Source organism: Tiliqua scincoides, chromosome 3, assembly GCF_035046505.1.
Source record: "Tiliqua scincoides isolate rTilSci1 chromosome 3, rTilSci1.hap2, whole genome shotgun sequence".
NCBI lineage: Eukaryota > Metazoa > Chordata > Lepidosauria > Squamata > Scincidae > Tiliqua > Tiliqua scincoides.
The window spans coordinates 56896292-56917870 of NC_089823.1; the positions used below are offsets into that span (position 1 = coordinate 56896292).

Consider the following 21579-nt stretch of genomic DNA (forward strand, 5'->3'; position numbering starts at 1 on the left):
TGAATTAACTGTCAATGGTCACATTTACAAGAGAAAAGCAGGACAGGCAGACATGCAGAATTAAATGAAAACAACTCTAGAAACCTGGTTTTGAGAGTCAAAGTTGTAGTTCTCTTTTGGATGCATGAAGCAATCCCTTTTGGCCTTACTGGGCTGTCACGCAGAGCTGCCTGAAGAGATTCTGCGGCAATATTGAGGAGACAGACCTCGAACAATAAAAATGACAAAAGGAAATAGAGATAACAAGAACTGAAATTTTCAAAAGGAGTGGACAGATTTGTATACGTTTGTGGATAGGTGTGGATTCCCACACAATCTCATTTGTAGTGTCAGACAAAAACATTGCACTGAGAATAAATTTTCATGAACTAACATGCAGCTCTTGCTACAAAATAGCCTGATGCAGGAAATTAATTAATTAAATAAAAGCCTGCAAGAAACTGTGGCAAAACTGAAACCAGCCTGCTGGAATGTTCAGAAGGGGGGAAAAGCAGGAGTTTAAACTCCTCAGGTTTTGTAGACTTAGGGCCCAATCCAATGGGCCTCCAGCACCAGTGTTGAGATCCTGTGCTGGGACTGAATGTCGTAAACATGACATGGGACCAGCGCCTGACAGACACTGCCTGGAGCAAGGGAAGAGCTCTGGGCAGCGGTAAAGGCTTCCAGCACTGGAGAGAGGCATTCTGGGGTGGGGGAGGGGGAGGCTGCCACACAGGCAACATTGCTAGTGGGGGGGGGAAGTCTTTCACAGACAGGGGTGTAGTGATGTAAAGAGATGCATGCTAAAAACAATCTTGTGTTTATCTGAATATTTTGACGGTTATTAATTTTGGTACAAGGATTCAAAAAGTGTCAATTTTTTGGCATTGCATCAATAGTTATGCTTTTTCAAAATCTATGCAGTTGTATAATATGACATGTATTACAATGTATTGGGCAATAGGATGAATAGAAACACAAAATTTAAGATCACTAAAATGTTTTGATAATACCCCCCCCCCCAAAAGAACCCTGTTGGAACCAGCACCTCTGAATTGGAAAAGAAACATTAAAAATTCAACTTAAACCATTTTTGTGTTACACAGTGAAATCGGTCATGAGCTATTTGATGAACTTCACAAGAAGGACAGCCTCATACAGAAAATTAAAGACATACTGTTATCGCCAAAACCAGTTCATGTCAGAGTGATGAAAACAGCCCATTATATCGACAAGTAACAAATGCAAGATCTGAGTACAGCTATTTATTTTTCATTTGCTTTGCACATTAATTGGCTGTGTTCTCTGGGATGATATATTTGTGGGAATGCTGTGCATGAAAAAATGGGAGTGATATTACCAATGAAAAATCAAGCAAGGAGCAAAGACCTCCTTAAAACTGTAATGAACTCTGTAAACCTGCTAATTGGGTAAGAGGCACTTTTTCAAGTGGGTGCTCCTTTTTTTAGCAGCGGGAGAGTAACTGGCCCACCTCACCCCAGCACTGTCTGTTCTAGTGACTGTCTGCTGGTATTCATTTGCATCTTTTTAGATTGTGAGCCCTTTTGGGACAGGGAGCCATTTAGTTATTTGATTTTTCTCTGTAAACCGCTTTGTGAACTTTTAGTTGAAAAGCGGTATATAAATACTGTTAATAATAATAATAATAATAATAATAATAATAATAATAATAATAATAATAATAATAAATGAGAAAGCAGTGCTGGTTAGATCATCTTGGGCGCCGTGCCGCTCACGGTCGGCAAATGCAAGAGATTCCTTACTTGTTTGTCTCAACAGCTGAACTGTCCACTTTTAAATTTTCATTACAGTGTGCATCAAGAGGCACACTGTGCGCAATCTGTGGAACAAAAACTCAGACATGTAATGGGACTAGTTTTCAGACTGTCTGCTGGATTCATGCCTGAGCCCTTAATCATCAATTTCAGTCACAGCTCAAGGAAGTAGATGCTGAATACCTTGATTTACGAATGCATAGCAATATTCACTAGCTATCCCTTGGCATAGTTTTGTCTCATTTTGCTGCCTGCATTAACAAGTTGAAATCATTTTTGGATATGAAAGATGCTAAACATGCCAAGCTTTCATACTGTGGCTGCTTGCTAGAATTTTAGTATCATGTTGTCACTATTGGTCATCTGAATGAGTTGACCTTAAACTATAAGAATAAGGAACTACAGGTTCAGGCAGTGTTTGGAATTAAGTAAAATTGACGGTCTTCATTAAAGCTATCAGGATGGGCAAACCAGCACAATTTGAAAGTTTACAAATTTTTTCTGAATTGAATCAGAGAGAGAATCCAAACAGGCTTGATTTGCAGCAGCTGGCCAGATTTTTCTTTGAGCAACCAATTCAGAGTGCCTTATTCAAAAACATACAGAATTGACAACAATGCACAAATGGGCTGACTTGAAGAAATTGGAGCACAATGCTGTTCTGATCCTGCAAATATAGAAAGAACTTACATACATGCAGTGGCATAGCTAGGTCATTTGACCACCCAGAGTCCACAAATTTTTGTCACCCCCCCATTTGACAAAATTAATTTGTCAGCAGGTAAGGGCGCCTGCCAGCATAGGGAGCAAAATTGGGCGCTAGTCAGAATGGGAACCCAGGTTTACCTGCTTAGAAGAGGGCTCGAGAAAGTGGTTTGAATGGGAGCCCAGGTCTACTCAGCAAGTAGATCTGGGCTCCATGTCTGGACAGGAGCCCAGATCTACCTACCTGAAAGAGGTGGCTCCAGAGGGCAGTCGGAATGGGAGCCCAGGTCTACCTGGCAGGTATATCTGGGCTCCAAGTTTGGACAGGAGGCCAGGTCTACTCACTCAGCAAATCTTGGCCACAGAGGTTCAGCCAGGAACCCCTGATCTACCAGCCTGGTGGACCTGGGCTCTGAAGTTAAGGTAGTGCTCATGTTCCCCCTGAACACAAACACTGGATCCACCACTAGTGTCACCTTGCTAACACCTTATTAGTTCCATGCTATGTCATAATAACATCTCATTGGCTCTTTGACAGCAACTGTTACCCTGCACATGCCCAATCTCATCTGATCTTGGAAGCTAAGCAGGGTCAGGCCTGGTTAGTACTTGGATGGGAGACCACCTGGGAATACTGGGTGCTGTAGGCTTATACCATAGTCTTTCGAGACTGAAGGTTGCCAACCATGAACAATCAGTCTCATTGGTCCATTTTGAATTAAGGAAATTATACTTTGTGTTACATAAGACAGTTGCATTTTTGTTTTCTGGCCTTTTGGCCCTATCTTTTGATAGAATGAAGAAATTTCACGTTGGTTTGTTTCATTGCATTTTGCTATAAATTATGCATTGAATGGTATTACATGATGGTATTATTCCTAACAACCAGAATTTTAGCGATTTTGTTCACTAGTGGTGCCACTGCCCCTGAGGGTAACACCCGGGGCATACCACCCTCCCTCCCCAGCTAGCTATACCACTGCATACATGCATAATTTCAGTTTGGCATTACTTTTTAATGTTTGACTCCACCTATAAGTATGAACCAGCTCTTTCTCATTTTAATCACTCAAAGGTAATTTGCACTCAAGATTGACATAAGCCTGCCTGAATGCATCCATGAAGCTGATTTTGACCAGTTATGATGTAAACCTCAAAAAACAGTAAAAAGATTCAGCAGGAGAAGTCCTATTTTTAAAAAAAAAGACTGTTTAAGTTATATTATTAATCTTCATGCCAATTAGCAATAACATTACGTTGGATATTTTTAGTCATGCAGATTGGCATTCTTATACTGACTCTTTGTGGACCATTTGTTCTGAATTTTGATGCAGTTGGGCTCTTTGGTTTGAAAAGGTTGCTGATCCGTCTGAGAATTCTTTGATACACCCTCATTTTATCGGCAACCATAACAATAAACAAAGGAACAATCACTTTATATTCAGCGTTCTACAGGATTGCCTTCATCGGAGAAACAAATCTGGACTTTCACACAGACGTATTTAATTCAGTTAATTCTAAAAAGAGATGGGGGGTGTTTTCAAAAATTCACACTTAACTGAACAACTGCCATCAAGTTATGAATATCTCTGTTGCCATGGTAACCTGGCTGAATGTTGCTTTGGAAACTGGAATTCCAATGACAAGCCAATAGAAGCCAATCAAACTTTTAGGATGATATAAGCCGTTTCTTCTAGAGATGGCATGGCACTGAAGTTCAACACTGAAGGGGGTCACAATTATAAACTTGCACGTTTCACAATCCCTCCTCCCTGACTAGTAGTAGTAGTGGTAGTAAGAATATATACCACTTTTCATTTTTTTAAAAAGTTCATAAGGCAGTTTCCATAGCAAAATAAATGAAACATGGTTATGAACCAAACTCAAATTCCAATGGTGTTCAGGCCTAATTCACAATTAATCTGTGGGATAAATCACCACTGCGTGACCATCACTGAGTTGCTGTTTCCCTTTCACTGACTAATCTTGAGACAGCAGTAGCTATGGGGAGATAACACTTTGGCTGCATTCTTTTTTCAGACAGGAAACTGGCAGAGATTATGTTTCCAGCACGCTACCAGCATTCGTCCAGTGCAGTGAATTGAAAAATGACAAAATGCCGTTCCCTCATTGAAATTAATTGTATGGAGGTTGCCATGTTGTAACCATACTCTGCACACACTATGGAGGTTGCCATGTTCCTGGCAGGTTACTGCATTTGTTTTGATAGCAAACAGTCAGAGGTAAGCATGGTGGCAGCCATTGTTTCAAGCTCCGGGATTGCTTGAAGAAATTCTAGCATGCCTAGCACACTAGAACCTAAAATAAAAATGGGATTTGAGTGCGCTGGAAGCGAAAAAAGCACTCTAGTGCTTCTAGTGCTAGAAGGGGAAAAAAGAATGCAGCCATAGAAAGCATCCATTCTTTCCTCCTTCCCTGACACTTTGAACTCTGTAACTGCAGCACCCAAGGCACCAGGAATCCTGGAAGATGCAGTTCTTCAGGGCACCTAACCCCTTCTTGCAAATGCCAAGTACCCTGGGCATGGCATGCTGCAAGGTCTCTTTCACCTGGAATGATGCCATTAGTATGCCAGGTATCAGGGAAGGAGGAAAGAATGAAGCCTCTAGCAAGATTCTCCTGACACCACCACTATCGCCAAGCAAGTCGGAAAAGAAGGCTAGTGGGCCACATGCCAACATGCCAACCCAGCTGTGCTTCTGAACATTCTGGTACTCAGGAGCATACCAGTGTCCAAATTGTGGAGCTAAGCAGACAGTGCTTTGCGCTCACTTTTTTTCAGCCTTCTGAGCATCCGGGAGCCCTGCAGAGGGCTGCACGGGGCTCCCTGCACCTCCTGCAATGTCCTGCAGCCACCTGCAAGTAAAAGCAGCCCCCTTCCAGCCCCCATTAGCAACACGATCCTGGGGATCGCATTGCTGCCCTCACCCCTCCCCCAGCCCTTAAAGGGACAGGGGACACTTTACACAAACTGGTGGCACCGAGAACCACTGTCCTAGAGCCATCTAGCTAGCTACAATTAGAAGCAGACCCCTGGATGTACCTGTTATTCTAAACAGCAGAACATTTATTTTGCTCTTAAAAGATCTGATATTATTGTAAGAGATCCTTGAGGTTCTTAGAAGAGAGGTGTTCAAGAACCCAATCAGTAGTAATAGTTCTACTTCATGCATTTTTAGTGAGATTAGCTTTAATTCATATCTGGGGCCTTTGCACTGACTCTTTATGCTATAATATTCATTAGGTGAAACTGAAAAACATTCTTAAATATCTTGATTTCATTGGGGAACTGAGAGTGCTAAGAAACACAGAGTTGAACTTCAATGAGTGAACCTTTTTGTTTGGAATCTGTTCATTTAACCTCCAGCTTTCTTTCTTCCAGTAGGAGTCACTATTAACCAAAGTTATATTTCCTTTTATTTTTCAGTCAGTCATTTTATAATACATATTTGCAAATACGTTTTGAAGTCCACGTTTGATAAAACTTCAAAGAAGCCACTCTGAGCCTAGGGAAAGAAAGAAAGTGAATGTAGAAGAAATGCAGTTACTACAATAAGGTTTGCTGCTAGCTATAAGTACAAAAAGGCCATGCACTGGATAAATGCTTAACTTCCAAAATTGCTTTCAGCTAAAATAGAAGTTACAGGAGAAAATAAAACTAGTTCTTGAAAGGAGCTTTTGTACAAATCCTGATATTTCATCAATAAAATATGAAGAATTGTGTAATGGAAATAATATTTCAGGTATTTTTTCCCCTACCCTAACATACAAGAAAAATTAAAGATGTTGCATTCTGTCATTATTCTGTGGGTCTGCTCTGACCCATGCAGGGCAAGAGACAGTGAGAGCAAATGAAATACCGCACCAAGGCTGTGAGGCAGTCAGAAGCAAACTGCTCTAGCAATTGTACAGTGGTGAGGGAGATCAGAGACACTCAGGAAAACCCTAACAGGGTTGGGGACCAGACCTCCTCTGATTAGCTGCATGGCTTTAAAAAGTCTGGCTTTCTAAAGTCTAAGCCAGCAATGAGAAAAAAGAGGATCAGTCGAAGCACCCAGACAACACAAGGGATTCAGGAGCAAAGTAAGGAGAAGGTGAGGGCAGAACCTCCACAGGTAGACTAGCCAGGGAGAGGACTGTGGGACCTGTAGCACTGGGGCGAATCCTACTGGTGCCAGCTGTGCTCAGCCATGGGACATCACATCCCAAGGCAAGATATCCTTAAGTGAACAAGGTCCATGGAAATCACCCAAGGCATACTTACCTGAGAGGAAGAGGTAGGACCATCCACAAAGTCTCAGCACATTATCTGCAAACAAAGAAGAATGTATTGTATGTATTGGCAACCTTCAGTCTCGAAAGACTATGGTATCGCGCTCTGAAAGGTGGTTCTGGCACAGCGTCTAGTGTGGCTGAAAAGGCCAATCCGGGAGTGACAATCCCTTCCACACCGGGAGCAAGTGCAGTCTGTCCCTGGTCTGTCTCCCTGGCTATGGGCCTTCCTTCTTTGCCTCTTAGCCTCAGACTGTTGGCAAAGTGTCTCTTCAAACAAAGAAGAGTATCATGTTAATAGGAGTATGGCAGGGTAGACTGTGAGGGAACAGGTCTGCCCATGAATGAAAAGAGTTTATGAGGAATAAATGAATGAATGGGTGCATATTTTGAGTCCAGCTGGTCGATTGAGACTTTGGTGAGGTCAAGAAGTGGAGAGAGCCATGTCCTTGTGTGGCTGCTAGATAAGCCATCCCACCTCAATACAAAGGTGTCCAAGGGGGAGGGGAAGTAGCAAGGACTCATTTTGTTCAAATTAGCATCCATCACAACTCAAACACAGTAACCATCATGTCCTGTCTGAGCAGTGATCCATTTCTGTATCTTTGAAACAGGTACTTTGTTTCTTATAATTCCCTCAGTCAGTTTCAAGCAAGACTAGAGAGTGGGAGAAATAGAGCGGGAGGGAAATTGACAACATAAACACTCCAAATGTGAACTCGGCCACATTCTCAACAAAACAGCCAGGACAGGACTTCTTGGAGAAACCTCCAATCACTGAGTGGCAAGGGCAGGGATGCGCAGAAACATATATCCGTTGGTATGCATTTCTTCAATCTGTGTCCCAAGGCAGAATGGGGCAGAAGGGCTGAAGATTTGGGCTTTACTTAGTACAAAAAAAGGTACAGTTCCATTTAGGATTTTAATTATAGCAGTGTTTTTTCTCTGCCTCTGTTTGGGTTTTGCTGCTTTGTGCTTTCTACAAAAAAAAATTAATTTCCAGTAGGATTTTAATTCCAGCAGTAGCAGCAGCATATATCTCTAAGTCTGTTAATTTGACTTCTCTTTGCCTGTAGCCAAAGATTTTATTTCATTCTACCTGATCCTGCCTACCCCAACTTTCTTATTCCCTGATATTATTATGAGTTAGTGAATTGAATTTGTCTTCTCTTGCTTTAGGGGTTGGGGGAGAGGGGGGTCTTCTTGGCTTTGCTGAAGCTGTTTATTTGAAATTCTTTCCAATACACACCATTTATTTCTTTTTTCACCAGATATGGGGGGCTGTGATTATGGAGACTTTCACTTAAAGTAGTTCATTTGAAATTTGCTGTCCAAAATACAAACAAAAAAATGTTTCACATCCAAGATCCAGCTGATCCAGAACCAAACTACATGTGGTGCATTGTTATTCACTGGGGTTGCATTCCAGAACCCTCAGTGGATAAAAAAAAAATCAATGAAAAAAAAATCAGTAGAAAAATAGTTTTGAAGACCCGCTTCCAGGTTTCTTGCTTCCTCCATTGTCACCCCACAATGCATTGGTATAGATAAAATACCACATTCAGCTACTAGATCAGGTGAATAGTAGAAACTAATGGAATGATATTATGGCTGAATGCAGTATAGCATATATACTGATGCATTCTGGGTGACAATGGAGAAAGTGAGTCTTTAAAATTATCTTTAACTCCAAGAAGTTTGCAACCAGAGCAGTTTAACAGCACAAAGGTAGGAAATGGGGTTTTGTCACTTTTTTCCTTGTTACAAGGCTTTTAAAGGTGGACTCTGGTATCAGTGGTGAGTCAAATCAGTGGATGCCAAATCAGTGGATAATGAGGCACAACCTGTAGTCCTATTGGGCTTCCCTTCCCAATCAAGATGGTGGCATAGCTGCAATACTGCATTTGAAAACTCTGGTCAAAAATCAGAACTATAACCCATCCACGTGACACCCTTTTCTCAACAGACTGGGGGCTAGGGCACTGCTTGGTGGAGGACCTCCTTGCCTTATTATTATGAAGAGGTTCTTTTGAAGAAATCTGCTGTTTCTTTCTTTGCATAGTGTCAGTAGCTAGAGGGGGGAAAGCATGTTTAATTTCCCCTAATATCAAAGGGATCTTTAAAGATATGTTTAGCTCTCAATCAAACCCATATCTGAGGAAGTCAAAGATAGCCTTTGAATTAATTAAACTGCAAAGAGGACAAAAATTGGAATAGTGAAGCACAGGTTCAGGTTCAGCATATGGTATTCCCCACTTCTGCCCTTTTCTGTCTCCAAACACCTGATTGATGGAATTGTATCTGCTTTGAAAGGAAAATGAATGTCCAACTCTGGAACCTCTGCAGGGCCATCTTAGGAGCTTCGGGGCCCAATTAGAACCTTTTTTTGTGGGGCCCCAGGTTCACAGCCAAAATCTGCAGAATCTTGAAGATATAAATAAAATTTATTTTAGACTTTGTATCTCTATGGTAGAATGGAAAGCCATCAAAATGTGTGGTGAAAAGTGCATGTGAATTAATGGACCAAATGAATCTAGGCACATTGTTTTAGTGACTGAAATGACAGTAAAAATATTCATTTTATTTTTTTATTTTTATTATCGTGTGGGGCCCCCTTAGGCACAGGGCTCAACTGGGAGCAATTGGTCCAACTGGCTTAAAGCTGATCCTGCACCTCTGTACACACTCTGTTGAACTGAAGATCTTAACTTTGACTTGATCATTTCAAAATAACTATGAAGTCCTAGACCCACATAGAAAATGCAAAACAGGTTTTTCAGACCTTTCAGTCAATAGTGATTGATTTGTGTCTGTTAATTCATGAGCAAGTATAATCATGATTTCCAAATATATTGTTTTAGTGAATTGGGCCAATTAAACTAATTATTTCACTGCCAAAGCTAATCACCTGTTATAATAAATTTTAGCAATTCAAATACTGACACGCACAGTTAGTTATCAATGTTAGAAATAACAAATGTTAAATCAACAAACTCAGTTGAAAAAGAAGTTCTCCATTTCACCATTTTAACTTTCAGCATTTCGAACACAATCTTATCCCCCGCAATTAGCAGCAATGCAGCCTTGTCATGGAGGCATGCACTGCATCCAATGGTAAGGTCAAGGGACCTCCTCAGAATAAGAGAACCTTTGCTCCTTTATGTCAAGGAAAGCTCCGTGTTGCCCTACGGGTCTACTTTGTGCCAGTTCTCTGGCAAGTCCAAGTGGACCTGTGGAAGCATGGTGAGGTCAGCCAGGGGGTATAGGATATTCAGTGGTGCCATTTCCATTCCCTTCCCTCCCAGTGATCCTGATTCTCACCCTGATCTTCTCCCTCTCCACCCCTTTACTCCCCCTCTCCACCCACTGCCCAGACCCGCACCAGCTTGCCAGCTGTGGGGGATCCAAGAGAGCCACTACCACATAGCCAGTGCCACTGACCTTGTGGCAATGCACAACAGTGCACAACAGCACACAACAGTGTGTCTCATTTTGTGACACTGTAAATGATGCTGTGATGCCAGAATGCAAGTTCAGGCCATGCAGGTAGGGGTTAGTATTGCGCAGCAAATATGTCCAGTAAATATGATTTGGCGATTTAATAATGTTTGAAAGTTCAGCTGGATTTCCTGCCAACATGAAATTTGCAAGAGTTTGCTCTATCATTTGCCTGAAGACTATAGTCTCTGTTAACATAGATCAGAATAGCGGCCTTCAAAAAACTAAAAAACAACAACCCAATTCTAAACAGGGACAGCGCATGGGAGGCAGGGCCACCTGCATGATGACTACTGCAGCCAATGCACCATCCTGGTGGAGAGGCTGATTGGGAGGAGTGGAAAGGAGAAAATTTACCTGAGTGTCAGCTGCCACATGGTCCCTGATGGAACTCATCAGAGCCATACCAGCTCTGTGGCTGGTATAGTTTGGAGGAGCTGCTGTGGGGGATGTCAGACCTGGAATGGGGTTCAAGTTTTGGCCACCGCTGGCACTGCCTTTTGCTCCTGCCCTGCTCCACCCTGCTCCCCACTCCTTTCCCACCTCTCCACTGGTATGATTGTGCCGATGGCCAGTCTGCACCTCACTGCCGGTGGTACATGGCTTTCTGGCTGCTGCACCAGTGACCATGCAGCAGCCACTGGCAGATGGTGGGGCCAAGATTTGACGTGGTACCTTGCAGTACACTGGTGTTTCCCAACAATGGGATTGGGCCAAGATTTCACTGGTGTAACTAGGGGTACACTGGTGTTTCCCAACAATGGGATTGAACCATTAGTTTCCTACAGGTAAGGTGAAGCTTAATACAAAAAAAGGCTAATTATACAAACTGAGACACAAATAATGTATTGTTTGCAATGCAATTAACTTGCCTCTTTTATGTTCTGACTTTTAATCCACCTATCTGTACACGCATCAGTGCTCTCTTCTTGCATGCAACTGCGTGAGTGTGTCAGAAGGTTAAACTAGATATGACATTAATCACATCATCTGGCCTGGTGTGTTTGATTCCCCCCCCCTTTTTTTCAGTTCAGGAATGTAGCAGAGAAGAAGGGCTAAAATCTCACTCCAGACCTGCTATGGTCCCAATTCTGATCACTCTCCTTCCCCCCTGCACAGCTGCTATTCAACAGTGAAAAAACAAAGAGCGCCAAATAATATGATTAATATCAGATCTACTTTTGAACCTAAGACAGGTTTTATCAATCAATCATATGTTCAGAGCAGTAGGGCCTAAATTCAGTCCCATCTGCCCAAATAGATGACTGATGCTGTCAGTACTGGCAACACCATGTATCTGCTGAGGATTGCTTATTTGATTCCAGATGCTCCATATTGTTTAGAATCAATGTTGAATAACTGGAATCCTGACAATTTTCTATTTACAGTTTATAATGTGTGTGGAATCAGGGGTCATGGGGAAAAGTATCAGGCTGCTGGATATTGAGCTTTGTTTTCATTCAAGCTATGTACCTTATTTATGCTGTCCTATAAAGGCTTGTATGCATAGACTATGTAGAAAGTAGTAAGGATTCAATTGATTCACTTCTTAATAAAAAGCCATATCTGAACTTGAATCAGTCTCCCCTGCCATTCTGTTCAAGATCATTAAGGTCTTGATTGAGAACCAACACCGTTCCCCCACCACAGAGCTTCACATAATCAAAATATATTTCTGAAATAATGCTACCAGACTTTCAGACATCTAATTAGAGTGAGTCAAGTATCAGTGAGAGGATTAGAGAGCACCTATGTGGAAAGAGACTGACTTTCACCTATTTTCTAAATTTCTTCAATAGTCTGTACCAAGATGGGGTAGATTGAAAAATTTTCTCTTGCTTTCCATCATGTAGCAACCAGAATAGATGGGGAAAACAGAGCACCTTTTCATCCCCAAAATGTACACTAACGTTTAAGTGTAGCAAGGCAATGGAAACTAATTAGACAGGAGAAAGAAGGAAGTATGAGCGCACAGATTGCAGTGTTATGACAAGGAAACAGGATATTGTTATATGATTTTTTTTCCTGACTGCAAGCAGCTCAAGCAAAGAAACGCTGCTGCTTCTCTCTCTCTCTTTTTAACAGTGTTGATTCCATACATTGCAGAAACTGACAGTATGGAAAACCATCCTGTTGAACAGTTTGCACTTAAATTAAAATCTCGGCTCTCAAGGTCTAAGGAAATTTTTAAATTGCACTGACACTGTTCTGAAAAAGTGTAATTGACAGATCAATCCCTTTTATTTATTTAGAAATACAGCTGTAGCCTTAAGTAACCAAACTAATGTTACTTCTCTCTGCTACTGATAGCACTACAGAATGTGCACAAATTGAAAAAAGAGAGTTAATCATTATGCTAAGTACTGTAAAGATTAGGGCCCATGAAATAGAGATTCCCATGCTGTACGAGCATGCTCTATAGGGTTTCTCAGTGTGAAAAGCATGTCCAGGTTGCTCCAAACACAATTACATTCCCATAGCTCTATATCAGGGGTGCCCAAACCCCAGCCCTGGGACCACTTGCAGCCCTCGAGGACTCCCAATCCAGCAATCAAGGAACCCCCAGTCTCCAATGAACCTCTGGCCCTCCAGAGACTTGCTGGAGCCCATGCTGGCCTGACTCAACTGCTCTCAGTGTGACAGCCAACTGTTCGACCTCTCGTGTGAACTGTGGGACGAGGGCTCCCTCCACTGCTTGCTGTTTCACAACTGTGATGCAGCAGCGGCAGCAAAGGAAAGGCTGATCTTGCTTTGTGCAAGGCCTTTTATAGGCCTTGAGCTATTGCAAGAGCTTCATTCATTCATATAAGTTCCATCTCTTAAATATTCATTTATGTGAATTTATTATTTTTCCCCTGGGGGCTGGGGATAAGAATAGGCCCTCAGTTTGGCTGTACTTGTTGTAAGAGGCGACTAAACAGCCACCGGGTAGATGGGACTCGTCAGCCTGGGAAGGCAGCTCATCTGAGAGAAGGAAAACTCTGATCCCAAACCTCCACTGCCTTGTGGCTACATCCAGTTATGGAAAAGGCTTCAGGAGTCAACCTCGAGGCAAAATCCGGAGCCGGAGTCCCTGAGGCAATTCATGGCTGAACACAGTCACGTTCTGGCAACTCCTGCGACGCCGCTGGAACCAACCGTATTGGCCTCTGCCTTTCCATTGGACCATTTCAGCGACGTGGAGAGGGGGGGATTTGCTGCATGGGTAACAGCCTATCCTCCATACCTACTTTACCCAGGCTTTGCGCACTGGAGAGGACACTCTGTTCCAGAACCACCATTCAGAGCGTGACACCAGAGTCTTCCGAGACTGAAGGATGCCAACATTCACATTTGAAATGTAAATTAATTCTTTTTTTCCCAGCCCCCGACACAGTGTCAGAGAGATGATGTGGCCCTCCTGCCAAAAGGTTTGGGCACCCCTGCTCTATACTGATTAAAAATCAGGGAATATGGATGTATGGAGGGGTAATATCATACTTACAAGTACACTTCCAATCTCCATGTGTTTCATCTCTCCTTCCGCTCAGAGCCTACTTACATTTGCATGTTGGTGCTCTACAGAAGCTTGGATGAACATATAGAAATTGGACAAAGTATCCTTGTGACATCTTTTCCTCTCCACAAATATATTATTTCTGTGATGTCACCAGCATGGTGTTAGTGACTGCATCCATATCACAAAGGCAAGCAGTACCTATCAGTCACCTACACTGAAGAAGGATCTTGTTTCCCCAACTACCGTGAAAACCAAAAGTCCTCCATACTTGAAATGAAGAGGTTAACAGGACAAGGTGGTTCTACGCATATCACTATATTTGTCTATAGTAGCAATTATGTCAACTTTTGAAGAAGCAGAGATCACATGTTTGGCAAGAAAAAGGACATCAGGAAGGAAGGCAAGAGGAAGTACTGAGCCTGTATTCTTCTGATTTTTTTTCTGCCAAACAACTGATTGACTCTGTGAAGATTTCATTGAGAAGTTCCCTCCCAATTTGCTGTTAGGAGGACAGAGAATATCTCCATCTTCATACTCCCTGGCATTCCATTCAATCAATATGTGATCACAATTAGTGCCACCACCACCAAATGTTAGGAGGAACTTAACAGCTGTACAATTATACATATCTAAGGTCAAAGTCAAATCTAATGCATGAAGGTGAGGCTGTCATCCACATGTTGGTCAAAGGCAGCCAGCCTTTGACTAAGGTGGGTTGATTAAGGTGGGTTGACCTTAATAGCTGTAGGGCCCAATGCAAAACATTTTAGAAGGGGCTCCACCCCCATAGAGCCCCCTCTACTCAGCAGGATGAGCTGCAAAGGTGAGGCTCCCAGCAGCTGCATCACCAGCAGCTGCTTCCGGGAGGGGCTATTTCAAGCCAATTGGACCCAGGGTGCGCAGGCAGGAGGGCCATCCATTGGCAATGATTCGCTCATGTGCTGTCTTCATGACACCTTGGCATGGAAGATTCCATGCCATAGCATCAGTGACACAGCAAAGCTAGTGGCTGTGGCTGCAGACATTCTACTCGCTGCCCTAGTGTAGTGGCCCTCCAGGCGTGGGGCCCAATTTGGCCAAACTGCCCTACAGCCAGCTCTGCCAACCACTACGATCCTGCTCCTGTCCATGTGTTGACTGAATGCCAGAGTTTGCCATTATCTGCCTTTACACAGTTGTATTGAATACACTCCCCCCCCCCTTGCAGCAGCCTGTTGTTCCCATTATAACAGATGCACATACACAGTGGCATCACTGGGTGGTGCGGGTCGCACCAGGTAACGCGCAAGGGGGGGTGACATGCTAAAATCATGGTGGTTAGGAGTACCCCCATCATGTTATATACTAGCGGATGCGGAATTTCCTGCAAAATGCAATGAAAAAATGGAGTGAAATATCTCCTTTCTATCAAACATTACTGACAAAAAAACAGAAAATAAAAAATGCATGGAGCCCAATGGAAAGTGAAACCAAGCCGTATTGCGCGTTTACTCATGAGTAGATGAACTTGCCTTAGTCTGTTGGAAAGGGCAGGCTGAGAGGAATCCAACGACACCAGAATGGTCCTGATCCAATGAATGTTGCCCAAAAAAAACACCTGAGGAGGAGGTCCCTCCCTCCAAGCTGGCAAATGTATTGAGCCCTATGGAAAGCGAAACTAAGGCTGCAATCCTAACCACACTTTCCTGAGAGTAAGCCCCATTGAACAAAATAGGACTTACTTCTGAGTAGACCTGGTTAGGATTGTGCCCTCAACCACATGGTCACTTTTACTCATGAGTAAGCAAATGTGCCTTGGCTCCTGGGCAGGTCAGGCAAAGGGAAATGTTAGGCCACCAGAATGGTCCTGATCTGATGCAACTGGAGCTCAACAAATGCTCCAGAAGGCAGCCCCCCCCCCCATAAAAAGAATGAAACAGAGGCTTGACAGGGTAAGGTGAATTTTTTTCTATTTTAGGCTGCAATCCTATCCACACTTTCCTGGGAGTAAGCCCCACTGACTATAATGGGACTTACTTCTGAGTAAGGCATAGGATTGGGCTCTCTGACTTGTAAAGCCAGGTGGGTCCTGATAGTGATATGCTTGAAATATAAGAACTTAAATTGAACTGGGTACTGGGTAGGGGTGAAAAATATTACTGATTCTTTTTTGGATGGGTGTTATTGCAGGCAGGCCACAGAGAACAGGGCTCTGTTGGTGGAACAGGACTGGCGTCCCCTTATTTAATTATTTGTTTTACTTTAACTATTTGGAATTATTTATCTTAATTTGCTTTATGATGGGTCCTGGACAGATTGTCATTCTAAAAAGTGGGTCCTAGTGCTAAAAGTTTGAGAACTGCTCCATTAAGGTGTTAGTAAGTTGACACCCTAGGGGGAGGTGACACCACTAGTGACCAAAATCACCGTTGTAAAAATAATACCATCATGTTATATATCAATCAGTGTGCAATTTCATGCACAATGCAATGAAACAAACTGTGTTGAAATATCTTTATTCTATCAAAAGGTACAGCCAAAAAACCAGTGAGGGTGGACGATGGTAGATCACCACCTGGAGTGTTGCCCTGCCCACTGCATGGGGGTGATGCGCTGGCCTCCCGCATCTGGTGACGCAAACCCTAGTGACGCCACTGCACACGCAGAAGCCAATTTCTTCATGTGAAGCACTGGAACTAGATTGAAGTACAAGCAGTTGACCCTAACCACTTCTATTATTGTTGTATTAGCAAAATGCCCATCTTTATGATGGAGTGGAGCATGTATAAGAAAGATTTATATACCACAAGTACTCCTGGGAACACAGTACATCTGTATCTGCTCCGTGTACAGGTACATGTGGAACCCTTGTGGGATTATTATTATTATTATTATTATTATTAACTAATGGGGTCCCCGCCAGTGAGAGTTGTGGCATACAATTAGTGTATTTAGGAGCAGCATCTGAATTGTAATGGCCATTAAGTGCCACTTTCTCCTGCAAGGAAAAGAAAAGGCAAAGGATGAGTTTGGGGGCATCACTGGGGGTAAATCTGCTTCTTGCCCTTTGCAACCTCAGCCATTACAAATCAAAGCTGCATTTAACAGCTCAGCTTCATACTGGTCACATGAGTGCCCCAAAACAGTGGAAACTGGCTTTTAACAGAAATGTATTCACTCCTAAAACCAGCTTTTTCAGTTCAATCAGGCCAGATGGCAACAATAGCAACATGGCCTCAGGCCCATCACATAACTATCTTTGACAGACTATCCCCGCCTCCCCACTCCAAGGTAATTTAAACTCAGTATTAGTGTTAGCACATCAAACAAGAGCCAAACTTATCATTTCTTCAGGCCTCAGGGTTGATGTCATTAATCAATGATGTTTTATAGGGATACAATGTTATTCTACAAAGTCAGCAAACATTTTGAGAATCTGGATGACATAGGGTCACCCACTCACCAATAAACAACTTCCTTATGTGCAGTCCACAAGTACACGTTGCTTTGTTGTGTACAACATTAATGTCTGTTCCAGGTGATATGTGGCAACATCAGCATATGTAGACATCCAAATCCCATTATCTTCCTCCCTCTTGTGAAATCAGACATGATGACAAGCACATAATTTGTCTTGAACTTTTTCTTACAGCCTAATCCTTCTCCCCTCTCATCTGCAGATGAAGCCATGCCAAAAAGGCTTGTGCTGCATCCTGTGGGAGGGGGGCAGATCAGGAAGCTTGGAAGAGGTAAAGAGATGGTTGGCAACCTTCAGTCTCGAAAGACTATGGTATAAGCCTACAGCACCCGGTATTCCCAGGTGGTCTCCCTTCCAAGTACTAACCAGGCCTGACCCTGCTTAGCTTCCAAGATCAGGCATGGGCAGAGAAATATTTCCCTAACCTCCCTGGTTGGGGAAAACCTCTCCCTGTAAGCTCTCAAATGTTAATGGGTTTCCTCAGACTTGCACCAGCTCTTTAGAAAGGGAGTATGCTGGCTGCTGTCAGAGGGAACCAGCATGAATAGCCAACACCAGGTGCCACCCCCTCCTCCCTCTATCACATCCTCCAGCATCCCCCATTCTGCCCTCCTCCTCACCCCATTCTGCCCTCCTCTGCTGCTGTAGGTTGTTCTGTGTCTTGCAGCTGCATGAGGGTTCACAACAATCTTGCCACTAGGATTCTGGAAGTTTGTGGCTCTCCATGGTATTGGAAGGCCATTTGGGATGGCCATAAAGTGTGCCCCAACATCAGAGCACTAGTTCTGCTGGTGGAACCCAATTGAGGTATTAATTAATTAAAAAGCAGCTGTGGGGAGTGTTTTGCCAAATCCCAATCCACTGGGCCTTGTAAACCAGTCCAATCAATCAGAGTTGCCAATAAGCCAAGTTACTGTCCAAAGTCAGGTTCCAGGTAGGTCAGTCCAATCCATCAGGGTATCCAAATCAAAGTCCAAAGCCAAAGTCCAGTCACAATCCACAGTCTGATTCCCAATTTCATAAACCAAGTCAGTCAGTCTCATCTCCTACCTCCAACCTGCACTCCTTCAAAACACACCAAACCCTTTCTGCCTCAGGTGCTCCCTATATACCTGAGGGATCTCCTTATGCTCTAGTGGCTGCAGCTGTGCAGCACACCTCCAGTTACCACCTGGGCTTTAATCCTGCATTTACTCAGAGCAAGGGGCACTGTGGACACCACACCCTATCTCCTCGGTAATATCTTCTGCAATTCCAATACAGGGAGGTACTCAAGCTCAGGGCCATGGTTATGTGGTCTGGACTAAGCCCCTCCCCCAGCTGCTTTGAGATTCCGTGGAAGGTTCCTGTGGAAACTTCTCTTACAAAGCTTAAAGCAACTTCTGCAGGGGCTGTTTCCATTGGAACTGGGACACAAGGGTAAAAGGTGAAATACTCCCCTTCCTATATGCCACCGCCCTGATACTGATGATCTTAAAAGTAAGACATGTTTTGTATCACATCTAATTTGACCCTCAGAAATCAGATGTAGTGAAAATCAGACTATATCCATAGGTCAATCAGTACACTCACAGTCCACTCCAAATGCACTATGCACACTTTGCATGGTGTATGAACCAATCCTGCATAAATGTCATTCAGAAACAAGGAACCTAGTTTCCATTAATCCGTAACACAGAGCTGCTTATAAAGTACTTTAAAAGATCTGAATCTACCACACGTTTTGAATATTAAATGTACTTGATTTAAATTAACTATATATATGCCAGCTTTTTAAATGAAGAACATTTAATCCTCTCAGCAAAAGACTTCACTTAGAATGATCATTAAATATTCCTATCATTTCTCTAATTAGCTAATTGTATAGAGCGGGACAGAAGATAAATGTTTTGCTCTATGTGCAGCCTTTGAGAAAAAGCTCCATTTATCCCTGTACTGTGAAAATTTAGAATCATGTTTGAGAGTGTCCTGATTGAAATCCACAGGGCAAAGATGACAAAATGCATGGCTTGGCTGCTGGATGATTCACTCAGCATCTTTATCAAAGAGACAGGATGGAAAAAGAACTTCACTTCATGGCAGTGCTCTGAGCATGAGCATAAGCAAAAGCAAGGACAAACAAGATCGTGCCACCAGCGTCTGTATCTTATCTTTCATCATTTAAACACAGCAAAAACTCCCTTTATTTACTTTGTTTTTTCAAATGCATTCCATGCTACTAAATAAAAAATAGTTTGTGTTACATTTTAGTTCCATTTAAAAATAACTTATGAGCTTGGAAATAAACAGGGCCAACCTATCCATGAAGCAGTTGCCTCAGGGTAGTGATTAGATGGGAAGGCATCCACTGCTCATCTCCGTCTGTGTGCCGACCTCTGCCGCATCTGCTCCTTCCACTCCCTGGAGAGAATAGAGACATTTTTGGAACACTAGCAGGTTGCTGTGGGATCGGGAACTCCTTCAGGTACCCAGGTGGTCAGTTAGGTCCTGTTAGGTCAACACAAGTACTTTGAATTATGATAGCCAAGGTAAACAAGGGCAGTTTCTGTGCCCAAACTTGGTCAGGAAACTGAACTGAAATGGCTCCAGATTCAGATAATCAGTGTCTCAAAATGTCTCCAAAAATAACCAAGACATGACTGAATGCATGCTTTTCAGAGCTGGCACCAGGTTTCAGGAGGCCATGGGGGAAAGCCCTGCACTGCCCCCATGCTTACTGGCAGCGGTATGGGGAAACAGCTCTTCCTTCCATAACTAATGCAAGCAGACCTTGCAATGATAGGAACACTCCCATTTATAGTAGGGTATGCCAGGTGTTGGAAGAGCCACTGGCAAAGGGTCCCTGAGACATCAAGTGTGCTGATGGATGAGCAGTATACCAAACTGAGCAGCAGGTTCTGGTTGGTTGGCAACCTTCAGTCTCGAAAGACTATGGTATAAGCCTACAGCACCCGGTATTCCCAGGTGGTCTCCCATCGAAGTACTAACCAGGCCTGACCCTGCTTAGCTTCCGAGATCAGACAAGACCAGGCATGTGCAGGGTAACAGTTGCTGCCAGGTTCTACCTCCCGTGCATTTGCTAATATAACCAACCCTGTCCCCATTACTTTTAGACTGGCAGGTCTCCTTCTCCAAGGAAATGCAATTAATTGTACTATGCCAATTAATTTTTCCTATTTGTGTGCATCTATGTGTGCTTGTGTGTTTGTGTGCCTGTGTAAGGCTTGCTGTTGGAGTCCGGTCATGTAAAAAAAACAAATAAAAAAAGAACAATCATGATGACTATAGAATTAGCATCTGGTTACTATGCATGTATTTATCCTCAACGAAAGTGAATAAATATTGCTCCAATAGTCTTCTGTTGATAGAACTTGTCTCTGATTTTGAGGAGAGTGATGTGAGTTATCCTGTATTAAACATATTAGCACTTTAATATGTGAATGAATTCCCAAAAGGTCATTGTATGCACTAAGCCAACCCTTCATTTCATATATTAAGGCTGCAATCCTATACACACATTTTTCAAAAACAACAGGACTTCTGAGTAGATGTGCTTAGGATTGCACAGTACAAATTGGTCGTCACTTCTGTGATTTTATTGAATTCAAATCCATTTGAATTATATTTGAATTAAAGGATCATGACTGGCAGGCAGGACTCATGGGAAAAACTGAACTACTGGCAATGACATGGCTATTTTCATGGGTCTGCTCATCCCATGTAATTCTGCTATTCAGTTATTACTGGAGGATTGCAAGAGCCAATCACAGGGAAGCAGGACAGGAATATATGAAAGAGCCCTAAGGTAATGATTCCCAATCAGCATTTTACTTTTTCACATTCCATTGCACATTGTCTCTAAAAAGTAAAACATTTTGCTATTAAACATAAAATACTGCTGTAGAACTAGAACTTTGATAGGGACTATTATTCTCATTTTAAAAAATTAAACTAAAGTTGAAAAGTGCTGAAAGGGAAATTCATCTAACTGGTACAAATACTAAGTTTTTCTCACTTTTCTATCATGTTGAAGGCTCAGTTCTTTGGAAGTGAAAATCTTATTTGGTATTTCCCAAGTGAGGCACTTGAACTGAGCCAGACATGAAATGCAGTGTACTGGCAAAATTGGTGTGATCTCTTTTACTCTTCATTCCCTTTTAAAATGTCACTGCAGGTGCTGCTAGGGGAGAGAAGATGGTTAATACAGTGGTTCTCAAACTTCTAGCACCTGGACCCACTTTTTAGAATGAGAATTTGTCAGGACCCACTGGAAGTGATGTTATGACCGGAAATGACATCATCAAGCAGGAAATTTTTGAACAATCCTAGGCTGCAATCCTACCCACACTTAT

The 21579-nt window shown here is 42.7% G+C and overlaps 2 pseudogenes; one reads left to right on the plus strand and one right to left on the minus strand.

Annotated features, from left to right (window-relative positions):
• The first annotated feature begins 3010 nt into the window (after nucleotides 1-3010).
• On the plus strand, nucleotides 3011-3130 carry LOC136646878 (5S ribosomal RNA; annotated as a pseudogene).
• Nucleotides 3131-20166: 17036 nt separating this feature from the next.
• On the minus strand, nucleotides 20167-20283 carry LOC136646673 (5S ribosomal RNA; annotated as a pseudogene).
• Between the last annotated feature and the right edge of the window lie 1296 nt (nucleotides 20284-21579).